Source organism: Elephantulus edwardii, unplaced genomic scaffold (genome assembly GCF_000299155.1).
Source record: "Elephantulus edwardii isolate Elephantulus edwardi_28Jun2011 unplaced genomic scaffold, EleEdw1.0 scaffold00465, whole genome shotgun sequence".
Classification (NCBI taxonomy): domain Eukaryota; kingdom Metazoa; phylum Chordata; class Mammalia; order Macroscelidea; family Macroscelididae; genus Elephantulus; species Elephantulus edwardii.
The window spans coordinates 36,901-52,070 of record NW_006400215.1 but is presented as its reverse complement, the minus strand read 5'-3'; the positions used below and the strand labels follow the sequence as shown (position 1 = coordinate 52,070).

At 40.1% G+C, this 15,170-nt stretch overlaps 1 pseudogene; it reads right to left on the bottom strand.

Annotated features, from left to right (window-relative positions):
• Positions 1-11,700: 11,700 nt before the first annotated feature.
• The window catches only part of LOC102869743, a 37,290-nt pseudogene continuing 33,820 nt past the window's right edge, over positions 11,701-15,170 (bottom strand).

The following is a 15,170-nucleotide window of genomic DNA, read 5'->3' as shown; positions in this document are numbered from 1 at the left end:
CTAGTCTCATCTTTCATCCCTCCCTTCTCCTGCTTTGTGCTCTAAAAATTGGGCTACTCTTCGAAGATTCATGCTTTCTTAATAGTGCTCCCTCTTTGTGTGTGTATATGAAATTCGTACTTTCCATTTGAGGCCAAAATATTACCTTTTCTTTAAAGTTTCTTTGATAATTTCTCCTTTACTTTCAGCTCTGAAGTATACACATTTATCTTTATTATAGAAACTTTGTTATCTAAGGCGATTGAGTAATGTAAGAGTCATTCCTGGGGAGGAGGAAGATTGATTTAACTTACATTCCTATCTCTAAGCAGAGAGAGATGAAATATTTATGGAGACCCATATAATTTTTTAAAAAAATTTTTATTTTATTATTTTCTGTGTGTGTGTAACATCAAATTGGATCTGACCGGTACAAGAGGAGATGGCCCCTCCTTCTCCAGCAGAACATCTGGTGGATTCGAACCACATTTCTCTAGGATTGCAGTGCAGCTTCTTGCCACTAGGACACCAGAGGTCCGCTGACACACATATAATTTAAGAGGCATTGTCCTGGTTGGAGTATAGTCTACATTGTCAAAGATCTTAGAAGAAAATACATCTTGGGAAAAATGTTTCAAATTATTATTCAAGGAAATAATAAAACATTTATTTACTAATTTATGAAAGTTATGGGACCCTTGAAATCTCTATTTTCTTTTTTTTCCATGATTTATATTTTATTGGTTTTAAGGGTCAGTACAAAGCCATTCTGAACAACCTGTACACAATTCTTAATGCACGTACCAAAAATCTAAAAAGCCATGTAGTTATAATACTTTTCTAAATTCCAGTGACCTTCCAGCTTTAAGTTTGGAGGAAAGTTTTCATAAAGAAGAAAATAAGTACCAATATCTTCAATTATTGATAAACTGTCATATCATTAAGTCCCACTAATTCACAATTTACTATCACACACACTACACATTCAAATTTTCAACCGTTCACAGCACATAACAAAGTTATTAGGAAAACTGGACTACCAAGACCACAGATGTTACAGAATCCACATAGTTCTGACAGGGAGAAAGCCACGAAAAGGGAGTGGTTATGTTTAAGAAGAAATTTTACTAAACAATGTTCTGATTTATGTATCTAAAAAACATGAAAATAGACTTAATATAAAATGTTCAAGTTATAAATCCATGATTATGACTCCAAATTGTCATTAAGTATACTATGTATTATGCAATATAAAAACTGTCCCCTTTCCCCATGGAATGTTACACTGACATCCAAGGCCCCCCACAATTTTAACATCCCACATTTTCTGCTTGTACCGAAAAATAAACAACCAGCAAATATTCTCACCTCTTTAAAAAAGAATTTACACTTAAAAATGGGATGAAGTGGGATTTCCTTCTTAAAAATATTTCTAGAGCTACTAAAAAACTTGATAAACATATTCCTCTGGATTGTACAAGGAAGGAGATACAGGGACCACTGATAAGACTTGGTAAACAAATAGTAATGAGACTTGGCTTCTTTTTTTCCTGCTTCATGAGATGCTGGACTCCCTTCGTTTTTAGTTTCTCCGTTTTCTGCAGGTAAATCTTCTTTAGTTTCTTGGTTAGCCACTTCTGCCTGTTTTCCCTTGCTCTCCTTTTCCCTTTTGTTTGCACTTTTTTGTCAGAAGACTTCTCCTTTCCCGCTGTCCTTTTTGGGCTTTGTTTCCACTTTTGCAGGCGCCTTATCTGACAGCCTTGCTGATCTCCTCTTGGGCTCCTCCTTCACCGCACCTTCGGCCGAGCTGACCTTCCTCTTGGGCATGTTGGCGGCAGGGAGGGCTCATGCCGAGCTGACCTTCCCCTTGGGCATATTGGCGGCAGGGAGGGCTCATGCCGGGTGCCTGTGGGCTGCGGTGCACACAGAGCCTTCGCGAAGCTGGGTTGCTCTGGCACTGCCTCTCAGCCCGAAATCTCTATTTTCTGAAGGGTGAGTTTACTAATGTATTGTTATTGTGTTGTTGTTGATTGCCTTCAAGTTGAACACTATTCATAGCGACCCTATGAACAAAAGGCCTGAAGCTTTTCTATAAGTATTGACATTTATCAAAGTTCGTAGAGTTTCTGGAAGCATGTTGTTTAGGACGTGGATGCCACTCCTGCTTACAAACTAATACTAATTAGTTGGAGGCCCTGATTTTTTTTTCTGAGGCCCTGATTTTGAAGCTTTATCTCAAATACATTGGGTGCGTGGCTAGGAGGGACCAGTCCTTGGAGAAGGACGTCATGCTTGGAAGGATGGAGGGACAGCACAGGAGAGGAAGATACCAGATGAAATGGATTGATACAGTAACTGGGGCAATGAGGGTTGGTGTGTCAGAATTAGTGAGAGTGGCTCAGGACAGGCAGGCTTCAGAGCTACGAGTTGCAGGCGACTTGATGGCACACAACAACAAAAACAGCAACAACGTATTCCATAGGGAGAGAGAGAATATTTTTAGGAAGGAGTTTAAAAAACAGATGGTTATTATCGTTGTTGTATGTACAACTGCCCTAAACTTTTGTTCTGTCCTGTGGTGATCTTATTGTCTCTGACACAACTACCTCCATTACCCCAGTCACTGAATCAATCTATCTCATCGAGAGTCTTCTTCTCCTGCACTGTCCCTCCACCTTCCCAAGCATGGTGTCTCTCTCCAAGGACTGGTCCCTTTTTTCAACATGTCCAGAATATGTCAGACAAAGCTTCAGAATCTTTGCCTCCAAGGAGCAGCCTGGTTTCACCCTCTCCAGAACAAACCTGTTTGTTCTCTTAGGAGTCCATTGTATATTAAATACTCTTCTCCAACACCACAGCTCATTTTTCCATTTTCTGAAGCATAGCAAGTGATTGCAAAGACCATGACCTGTATCAGGCGCACCTTAATCTTCAGACTGACCTCATTGCTCTTCAGTACTTTGGAGAGGTCTTTCACAGCTGACTTTCCCAGTGCAATATGTCTTTTAATTTCCTGGCTGCTGTTGCCAAGAGTGTTGATTGTGGAGCCATGCAAACGAAATAATCTCAATCTTTTCTCCATTCGTTATGATGCTGCCAATCAGCCCAGTGGTGAGAATCTTTGTTTTCTTGATGTTGACCTTCAATCCATATTGAAGACTGCAGTCCTTGATCTTCTGCAGCAAGTGCTTCAGGTCTAGACATAATTTTCCACAAACTATTTCTTTTAGGCAAATGTTTTCAGATCGTTACTAAAATATAATAAAATTAGGATAATTGTTCACATTCTGTTGTATTTATGTGATAGCACTCAGTGTTTTTGTAGATATATTTAAATTTCTTCAGTGTCTTGTAACTTACAAAAATAGGTAATTCTTGCCATATACTCAGGCAGTACTATTCTAACAGCTTTTTAAAAGGAAATGAATAGATTGGATGAAACATTTTTCTCCAATGTCAGTGAGATGCACTATTATGTTTCAGATTTGTTACCCTTCTTAGTTTTCAAATCCTAAAATGGTGCTTGCTTACAATTCCCTTAATTTTCTACATATTGTATATTTCTGTAACATCTTAAGACTTTTCTGTATTATTTACCTTAGCTTTGCAAGTAATTTGAATCTTTTTTCCCCTCTGATTTTCTAGACCACTGAGAAAAATCTTTATTTACAATAAATTTCAATAAAATTTGCATAAATAAATTCCCAATATACAGTCTTCCCCTTTGATTTCTTCACGTTATTAAATTTTAAGTTAGTCTGTCCTGTTTTCATTACTCCGTTCTGATGCCAACATGGTGCAGACGTTGGTGCAGGGAGGGGTGCCGCCAGGAATCCGGGGTTCCCTCACAGGCTCAGGGTGGTCGGTGTGGGCCTCTTTTGGTTTGGCGAGCGTTTCGGCGCCTTCCTTGTCCTCCAGCTTCCTCTCGATGGTGGCCACCAGGATCTGGAGGCAGGCGTTCTCGGTGAGGAGGTTCTCGGAGGCGTCGGCCAGCTCCTGCAGCCTGCGGGCCAACCTCCTTGAGCTGGCCAGTCTTCTGCTGGTATAGCACCTACAGCTGCTCGCTGTGCAGCCGGAGTAGGCATAAGTATATAATACATGATATTGTCAACTGCCAAATTATATGTAATTTCCTAAGGTTTCTTTTACTTACTTGCTGTGGATTAGGAGAAAATAGAACTTATTACCATGAGTAATCAACCACACAAGATCAAAAGCAAAATTTTCCCAAGGAGCTCAGAAGGTAGGAAGGGACAGGAAAGAAGGACCAATGGAAACAGGAAATAAGGGAGCATGGGGACAGAGTGCTTTTAACATATAAAGATTATAAGCAAGATCATTGATTATATATGATTTGATATGAACTGTGGAGTAGAACACAAATTTTCTCTGTAAACATTAACTCAAATTGCAATAAAATGTTTTTTTTTTAAAAAAGGAAATGAGCAGTGTTACATTTGTGAACAACCTCAAGTAAATGGTATTGGCATTTTACCCACACTGAAAAATTTGAGAAGACACGACATAGTTTTATCTCCTCGACTTAAGAGAATTAAAAGCAAATAAAAGTCTGTGAAATATTAATGAAGCAGATAGTCAACCAGCTGAGAGAATTACACAAGAAATACAAGAAACTGAATGCCCTTCAGAAATGAGCTAAAAGTGCATACAAAGCAACTCAAAATTTAGTGACTCAGGCAGATTTGAAGATTAAGGCTTAAGTCTATTCTAACAACTATGTGAAACCACAGTGCTGTGAAGTCAGCCCTTCCTGGTAATCCTTTCTAGTTAGAATTCTTTCCGTGTATATTTTGACTAATGAATTGTATACTGTCTCAGAAGTTAATTATTGTTGTTTTGTAACAGGCAAGGAAACCTAAGATTCAATGGCATTTTAATTATTAGAATATTAAGAATTTATAATAACCTGCTAATTAATATACCTAGAGCTTTTTTCCAACAGATGTATTCATAAAATTTTATCAGTACCACTGTATTTAAGATGACACATGAGAGTTTGCTATTTATAGAGTGTCTATTATTAATCCTTTTGTAAACAGATATCTACATGTTGATTGTTTTAATAAGGTGTAATTTATACTATTTTTCCTTTCCCATAGTTTAGTAAAAAAGAGAAAAACAACTTTATTTAGATTATCTTTTTTACTGAGATCCTCCGAAATGAAAATGGCAGTATTAGAGATCACTGGTAATAACATTACTAAATCAGAGGATTACAATTCAATTCTTTTTAAGTTAATGAAAAGACAAAACAGAGAGGAAATATTTTTTAAACATAAATCTGTACTATGCAGCATGCAGGAGCAATGATTTTGTAAATTACTATGTTGAGAGGGACTGGACAGAGCATTATGCTGAGTGAACTAACTCGGTCCCATAAAGACAAATTCTGTATAAAACCATTATTGTAGCATGAAGATCCAGGGGAGGGAGGGTGGATGCAGAGGGGGGAGGGTAGCCGGGGGGTGGGGGTGGAGGGGGGGCGGTGGGGGGGGAGGAGGTGGGATGTTAATCGCACAGTTCCATGGGTAGGGGGAGTGAGGGAAATGAGAGGGATCTTCTGTGAAAAACAATGTGTTCTAACTTTGTAAATAAATAAATATTAAAATACACCAACCCGCCTCAAAACCCCTATTAATCTGGCAAAGAACTCTTAGAATTCAATGACAAGAACAAACAACCCAATTTAAAAAAAAACCAAAAAACTAAAGATGAATAGACATCGCACCAAAGAAGATAGATATAAAATAAAAATATGAGAAAATATTCCATATTGTTCCTAGGGACTTAAAAATTAAACAATTACCAAAGCATTAACAACAGTGAAATAACCATGACGCCATTTTGTTGTTAACTGGGAGGAGCGTTTCTGCCTCCTGACAACTCCACGTGCTTTACAAGGCTTTCAGGCCTGTCACCATCTGGAAGCAGACTATCAGCCATTTCTTCCAAGGAGTCACTCGCGGGGTTCGAACTAATAACCTTTAGGTTAGTGGTGGAACCATTTGTGTCACTGACAGTTCAAAATAGATGAATAAAATTCCATGAATGCCCCTTACTTTCTGGTTTATGGTTAATATGTTGGCTATAATTTCCTATCCCTTTAGCCAATCCTTTCTCCTGAGAAATAGATTTCCCCCCCCCACCCCAAGCCCAGTAGAATGTCAGAGAAAAGGAGAAAAATAATTAATTAGATGAATTGACACAGTGGCTCCAACATTTGGGTGCAAACTTACAAGTATGGAGCAGGATCAGATAGTGTTTTATTCTTGCATACATAGGAATGGACTGTATAATACTCCATAACAATGTATCATGGAGTTACTATACAAAATGTATACACAAATTGCAACAATGAATGAATGGAAACCCAAAATCTCTGTAAATGTTTATGAAAATTAATAAAATATAGAATAGAAAAAAAATTGTAGAGCAGAGGAAAAAAAATGTATACACAATGAGATTAATACTTGGCTTCAGTTTTGGGAGCTCTGGTGACCTAGTTCAAGAGGAATTACACTTCTAATCCAACAGTGTAGAAGGATTTCTCTGCAGGGGAAAAATGACAATCTTATCCTGTGTAATTTACAGCCTCTGAAAACATGTGGAAGGGTCAGGAATTAAGGGGTTCCAACTAAACAACAATGAGTTAGTGTCCCCCCCTTATATTTAGTTCCTTAGCCTTCAATATGGATTGCATCTAATATCAATTAAACATAAATTCTCAACCACATTAGCTGCCAGAATGAAGACCATTCTCAGCAACCAGACTGTCGACATTCCAGAGAATGTCGACATTGCTCTGAAGGGCCGCACAGTTATCGTGAAAAGCCCGCGGGGAACCTTGCGGAGGGACTTCAATCACATCAATGTAGAGCTCAGTCTCCTCGGAAGGAAAAAGAGGAGGCTTCGTGTTGACAAATGGTGGGGAAACAGGAAGGAACTGGCTACTGTTCGCACCATCTGTAGCCATGTACAGAACATGATCAAGGGTGTTACACTGGGCTTTCGTTACAAGATGAGGTCTGTGTATGCTCATTTCCCCATCAACGTTGTGATTCAAGAGAGTGGATCTCTGGTTGAAATTAGAAACTTCATGGGTGAAAAATACATTCGGAGAGTTCGAATGAGACCAGGTGTTGCTTGTTCAGTATCTCAAGCCCAGAAAGATGAGTTAATTCTCGAAGGAAATGACATTGAACTTGTATCAAATTCAGCTGCTTTGATTCAGCAAGCTACAACAGTTAAAAACAAGGATATCCGAAAATTTTTGGATGGTATCTATGTCTCCGAAAAAGGAACTGTCCAGCAGGCTGATGAGTAGGCTAGGAGTTTTCCAGCTACAGAAATGAGGCCAGTCAAATCATATGAATCTGATTTCAAAATGGATCTGATTCTTGTAATAAAATTCTACTAATTTGAAAAAAAAAACATAAATTCTCACCACTGGACCATCATATGGCATCATAAGGCAGCATCATAACAGATAGAGAAAAGATTTGTCAAGTTTGAATTGCCAGTTGTCACAATTTCTTCTTGCTTGGCTCTATAGTCAATTTTTGCTACTAGCAATAAGAGATCATAAGTATAGTGTTGGGAAAATCTACTGTTAAGGATCTCTCCAAAATCGCGAAGAGAGATGCGCCACCCCTCCCCCAGAAAGCCATCGCAGTTGCGGATTCCCTGCTCCACGCTAACCAAGTGCGACCGAAAGGCAAAGGCAGTGATCAAAAATGAGGACATGACGAAGGAGATGCAACAGGACTCGGTGGAGTGTGCTACCTAGGCTCTGGAGAAATACAACATAGAGAAGGACATCGTGGCCCACATCAAGAAGGATTTTGACAAGAAGTGCAACCCCACCTGGCACTGCATCGTGGGGAGAAACTTCGGTAGTTATGTGACACATGAAACAAAGCACTTCATTTACTTCTACCTGGGCCAAGTCGCCATTCTTCTGCTCAAATCTGGTTAAAGCATAGACTGTGCCCACACACCCAGTGATCCATCCAAAAACAAGGACTGCAGCCTAACTTAATATCGGAGACTGAAATCTTCAGTCTTGCTAAGAAAATGCCTCCATCATTGAACATTTGTTGTGTTTTGTACAGGTCTTTCCTCTGTACCAGTTTGTTGTGGTTATAAAGCAATTAGCAAATCAGAAGGAAAAATCCCAAAGAGCAATCATGTCAGTCTAAAGACTAAGGTGCACCTGATTGAGGGCACAGTTTTTTCAGTCAACTACTATGCATCTGAAAGCTGAACAATGAGCAAGGATGATAGAAGAACTGATGCATTTGAGTTGTGATATTGGAGAAGAATGCTGAATATCCCATGGACTACCAAAAGAACAAACAAGTAAGTGTTGGAGAAAGTACAATCAGAATGTTCCTTCGAGGCAAAGTTGATGAAGCTTTGTCTCATATTTTGGACATGTGGTTAGGAGAGGCTATTTCTCTGAAGAGGACATCATGTTTAATAAGGTGGAGGATCAGCAAAGGAGGATCAGCAAAGGAGAGGAAGATCCTTAATGAAATGGACTGATGCATTGCTGTGTCAGGAATGATAAAGGAAGCACAAGATAGGACAGAATTCAGATGTATTGTTCATGGGGTCGCTATGAGTCTTATTTGTCTTGGCACTTAACAACAACAATAACAACAATAACAACAACCCCTTGAGTTTAAGAGTACTGGTGGCCTAGTGGTAAGGAGTTGCACTACCAATCTGAGGGCATGCAGTTCAAATCCACCAGCTGCTCCATGGGAGAAAGATTAGCAATCTCCTCCCATGCAATTTACTACCTTTGAAACCCCCCTGGAGGGTTATCTATAGGTCAGGTCCAACTTAAAGGTCCATAACAACATCCTTTGAGTTTAGGGAGTTCTGGAAACCTACTGGTAGGGAGTTGCTCTGTCAGTCCAAAGGCAAGCAGTTTTACCTCCACCAGCTAGCCTGTGGGGGACAGATGGAAAATCTCCTGAGACATTTAGTCTCTGAAAAGCTACTGGGTTTCTATGAGTTGGTTCTGATTTGATAACACATAATAACATTATAGTGTATTGTAGTTATTTCAGGCAATTATCTTTATCTCATCTATTTCTTATAGCAATTTTAGAAGTTATTCCTTTCATTTAGTGGATAAGAGCCTTGAAGCTTGGAGCTGGTGAGAAATTTGCTCATGTTATTGTGGTGTGCTATCTAGTTAGAACTGACCATAAGTGACCTTCCAGCAGATTTTCAGAGGCGGTAAATCACATGGGAGGAGATTTCCCATCTATTTCCCAAAGTGCAGCTAGTGGATTCTAACTGCATGTCTTTGGGATTCCAACACAGCTTCTTACCACTAGGCCACTAGAGCTACCTTTTAAAGCATAGAGGTCCTTCCTTTCACTCTAGGCTACTGAAAAGGAGACCCCTCCTTATATGCATTATTCTCTCTCCATTCTTGCACTTGAACGTGTAAGATAATTTTGTAACTGTTAGCTCATGTTGTAGTTGTTATTATTATATGCTTAAAAGTGAACTATGACTCATAGTGATCCTATGATCAACAACCCTATGAACAATATAGCTTTGAACCCTGCTCTATCCTGAGCCAACCTCACCATCTCTGACACATCTGACCCCATTGCCACAACGACTGTGTCAATCCATCTCATACATGACCTTCATTTCTTGCATTGACTTTCTGTCCTTCTAAGTATGATGTCCTTCTCAAAGGACTGACCCTTTCTGACAATATGTTCAATGGATATGAGGTGGAGAATTAAAATCTTTGTCCCTAAGGGACAACCTGATTCCACCCTTGTAGGAGAGATCTGTTTGTTTGGCAGTCCACGGTATGTTCAATACTCTTCTCCAGCACCACAACTCAAGTTGATTTTTCTTCTGTCATCCTTATTTCAGTTCTTAGATGCAAAAAGGAGTGCATCAGGGATGTATCCTTTCTTCATACTTTTTCAATCTATATGCTGAACAGATCGATCATTCACGAGGCTGGATTTTCTGAAGAAGAATGTGGCATCATGACTGGAGGAAGACTTATCAACAACTTGCATTATGCAGATGGCACAATTTTGCTCACCAAAACTGAAGACTTGAAGCATTTGCTGTAGAAGAACTGCATCCTTCAATATGGATTGTATTTCATCATTAAGAAAACAAAGATCCTCACTATGGGGCCAATAGGCAGCATCTTGACAGATGGAAAAAAGATTGAAATTGTTAATGATTTTATCTTGCTCAGATCCACAATCAACACTTTGGCACCAGAAGTCAAGAAATCAAAGATGAGTTGTACCAGCCGCCCCTGCCAGGTGGTGGCTGAGACGCGCAAGCGCAAAGGCCTGAAGGAGGGCATCCCGGCCCTGGACAACTTCCTGGACAAACTGTAGGTGGCCCTCCTGAGGCAGCCGGCAGCCATGGGGGACTCGGCCAGAGCGCCCACAGCAACCCGTCCTCGCATTCCCACACCTGGAGATGTCCCCGCCCGCCGGGCCTGCTCAGTGCCATCGCTCACTTCCACTCACAGCACGTCGCCCGGTATTTATTCAAGATTGAAGAGGAGAGTGGCCTTGTCCAAGGACTCATTCGGCTGGTGGGGGGAGGTGGGTGGGACACCTGACACTTGGCCTTGTTTGGAAGGAAACACAAATATCCAAAAATTAAAAAAAAAAAAAAAAAGATGAGTTGCGTTGGGAAAATCTGCCGTGAAGGATCTCCCCAGATAACAATGATGTCAGTCTAAAGACTAAGGTGTGCCAGATCCAAGCCATAGTCTTGCTTGCTATGAATCTCATAGTTATTGTATGTTGTTGTTGTCATGTGCAACCAAATCTCCTGAGACTCATAGCAACTCTATATACAATAGCCCTGAACCTTGCCTTATTTTGTGCCAATCTCACTGTTTCTGATACACTTAAAGAATAAGCCTGCTTTCACTCTTTCCAGGACAAATCAGTTTTTTTCTTGGCAATCTATGGTATGTTCAAAACTTTCCCCCGTGCTCGCTTAGGCAGCACATATACTAAAATTGGAACGATACAGAGAAGATTAGCATGGCCCCTGCGCAAGGATGACACGCAAATTCGTGAAGCATTCCATATTTTTTTGCATACCGACAACTTGCCTGATTTTTAAATGAGCATAAAAGGCCCTCTAACCTATGCAGGTTTTCCCCATTACACATATAGAAAATGCTAGTGTGTTTTGCTCACTTCATGTGTAACAGGTGCCCTTATGTTGTGCTGAATCCTGTGCTTTTTTCTGTGGGATCATTCCATTCAGAAGCAGAGAGCACCATGATTCCACTCTGTGTGTATTTACTAACCCTTCCCCAAGGTTTGCGTATGTTGGATATTGTGGTGTTTTAGATCACTGAGTGTACAGAAGAGAGAATTCAAACAAAATACTGCTGTTCTTCCGTTTTGTTTGTGGAATTTGAAATTACTCAAATTTAAAATAAATTACTGGACTGTGGACATAAAAACAACAACAACAACAAAACCCCTAAGCTTTTCCCCAGCACAACTTAAAGGCATCAATTCTTTTGTGATCATTGGTCACTGTCCAGCTCTCTGATGGGTAGCAAGTAATTAATTGCTAAGACCATGGCCTGAATAGAGTGCAGCTTAGTCTCCAGACTGACATCATTGCTCTTCAGCACTTTTAAAAAAATGTGCCAATTCTTTATTGGTTTCATTTCTTGCATTTGAAATACTCTTCAATGACATCCTTGACCTAGGATTCTTTGCGATAGTCCTTACACAACTACACAACTGCAAATGACCACTTTTCAGGGCTTTCCTTCTTGGTCAATTTTGCAGAGGCCTGTCCACTCCCCTGGTTTCTTGTAATCAACCTTTATCAGGTTGATTTTGCATTCAGCACAAAGCGCCTCTACTAACTTGACATACACAGGCTCATTAGAGTTGGGTGCAAGCACACAAAATGGGCGTGGCTCTTGTATGAGGCTTTGACATCTTCTCAGTCCTAAGCCATCATGGATGAGAGAGATCTTTAACACCCCTTCCTTGTAAAGCAGTATTAATGTCCAGCAATGCCTTCCTCAGCCACGGTGGCAAATTACATGTGAAGCTGGAATCTTGAATGTGCCTGCTTTTCCACCTCTCCAAAACTGGGAGGAGACTGGGGAAAAGGACTTTAGCACTTTTGAGAGGTTCTTGACAGCAGCCTTCCTCAGGGCAATTCATCTTTTGATTCCTTGAGTGCTGTGCCAAAAGCATTGATTGTGGAAACTGGAAAGCTGTAATTGTTAACAACTTCAATCTCCTCTCCATCTATCATGGTGCTGCCAATTAGCCAGTGGCGAGAATCTTTTTCTTGATGTTAAGCTTTAACCCATTCTGAAGACTGCAGTCCTTGCTCTTCTACAGCAAAAGGTCATCTTCAATTTCTGCGAGCAAGATTGTGCCTTCTGGATAAAGCAGATTGTTGGTGAGTCTTCCTCCAATCCTGATGCCTGATATTGGAAAAATTCAAGCCTGATATTGGAAACAAAAGTTATTACAAAGACAAGGGAAAGAGAGAGGACCAAAATGGATGTTTGAAGAGACTGAAAACTGCACAAGAGTAACAAGGATCCAAAACAAAAGGAGAAATGTCAAAGTCAAATAATTGAAAGAGAGATTTCACAGGGAGGCTTGAGAAGACAAAGCAAAGTATTATAACAATGTACTAAGAGCTGGAGTCAGAGAATTAAAAGGGAAGAACCCGCTCAGCATTTCTTAAGCTAAAACTGAAGAATAAATTTAAGCTTCAAGTTTCAGTACTGAAGGATGCTATGGGCAAAGTCTTGAACGATCCAGGGAGCATCAAAAGAAGGCAGAAAGAACACACAGAGTCATTGTATCAGAAAGAATTGGCTAACATGGAATCATTCCAGGAAGTAGCATATGACCAAGAACCAATGGTGATGAAGGAAGAAGTTCGTTCAAGTTGTGCTGAAGACATGGACAAAACATAAGGTACTAGGAATTGATGGGATAACAACTGACATGTTCAAACATACAGATGTATCCCTGGACATGTTCACCAGGCTTTGATGAGAAGTCTATTGGCCAATTGATTGAAAGAGATCCATATTTGTTCCCATTCTTGAAAGAGGTGATCCAACAGAATGTGGAAACTATCAAATAATATTATTAATATCACATGCAAACACAATATTGTTGTTGTTATGTGCTGTCGAGTCACCTGAGACTCACAGCAACCCTATGTACAACAGCTCTAAAGTCTACCCTGTGCTGAGCCAGTCTCACAGACTCCAACACAGCTACTCCCATTGTCCCAGTCACTGCATCAATCCATCTCATCTGGGGTCTTTCTGTTCTCAGCTGTCCCTCCACCCTTCCAAGCATGATCTCCTTCTTCAGTGATCAGTCCCTCCTGGCCATGTGCCCAAACCATGTGAGATGGAGCTTCAAAATCCTAGCCTCCAAGGAGAAACTTGGTTTCACCCTCTCCAAGACATTCACGACTCTTTTCCAGCACTACAATTCAAAGGCATTGATTTTTCTTCTGTCATCCTTAGTTATTTTCCAGCTCTCTGATGCATAGTAAGTAATTGTAAAGTCTATGGCCTGAATCAGGTGCACCTTAGACTCCAGACTGAGATTGTTGCTTCTCAGTACTATGGAGAGGTTGCTGACAGAAGATTTTCCCAGTGCAATTCGTCTTTTGATTTCCCAACTGCTGGCGTCAATTGTGTTGAATGTGGAGCCAAGCAAGCTGAAATTGTTTAACAACTTCAATCTCCTCTCCAGCTATCATGGTGTTGCCAATTGGCTTAGAGGTGAGAAACAATGTCTTCTTGATGTTGAGCTTCAATCCAGATTGAAGAATACACTCCTTGATGTTCTGAAGCAAGCACTTCAGGTCCTCCTCGGTTTCAGCAAGCAAGGTTTTGTCATCTGCATGCCACAGGTTGTTGATAATCTTCCTCCAATCCTGATGCCACATTCCTCCTTATAAAGGCCATCCTCTGGAATTTTGTGTTTTGCAAAGAGATTAAAAAAGTATGAAGACAAGATCCATCCCTGACACAATCCTTTCCTGATTTTGAACCATGCATGTTTCCTTGGTCTGCTCTGAGGACTGCTTCCTGATCTGAGTACAGGTTTAGCATGAGCACAATCAAGTGTTCTTTCTGAAGATTATGAAACAATTCCTGCATTGTTAAATTATTATTAATCTTGCATTATTGCAAGATTATTAAAAACAGCTCTGAAGTCTGCCCTGTCCTGAGCCAGTCTCACTGACTCCAACACACCTACTCCTGTTGTCCCAGTTAGTGCATCAATCCATCTGGAGAATCTTCATCTTCTCTGCTGTCCCTCCACCCTTCCAAGCATGATGTCCAAGTAAATAAATCAGTACATTGACTGAGTACTTTCAGAAACTCAAGCTGGATTTAGAAGAGGCCTTGGAACCAGAGATACCATTGCTGATGTCAGATGGCTTCTGGTGCAAAACCTAAAATACAGGAAGATGTCTAACCTCTTCAACAAATGGTGCTGGAAAAACTGGATATCAATCTGCAGAAAACTGAAAGAGGACCCACATCTAACAACATGTACAAAAAAATCAACTCAAGGTGTATCAGAGCCCTAAGATTAAAGCTCCAAAACACAAGGATCATAAGATACAAAATGGGATCAAACTTAGAAGCCCTAGCCTATGGCATAAATAGGTTTGCAAATATAGCCATAAATGCACACTCAGGAGAGGATAAAATAGAAGAATGGGATCTTCTAAAAATAAAATTCCCGTGTGTGCCAAAACCTTTTACTAATAGGGTGGAAAGAAAACCTACAGACTAGGAAAAAACATTTGGCAATGACATCTCAGACAAGGATATCATAATGAAAGTTTATGGAATACCACAGCGCCTCCACAAGAAAAAGACTTAACAAAATGGGCAAATGTGAAAAGAATTTTCACAAAAGAAGACATTTGAATGGCCATCACACATGAAGAAATGCTCAAAATCAGAAAGATGTAGATTAAAACAACAACAAGATATCATTGCACTTCAGTAATGGTCCCAAAGTGTAACAGGACAGCCAGGAATAAATGCTGGAAAGGATATGGAGAGATTGAAATGCTCATGCACTGCTGATGGGATTGGAAAATGGTACAACCACTCT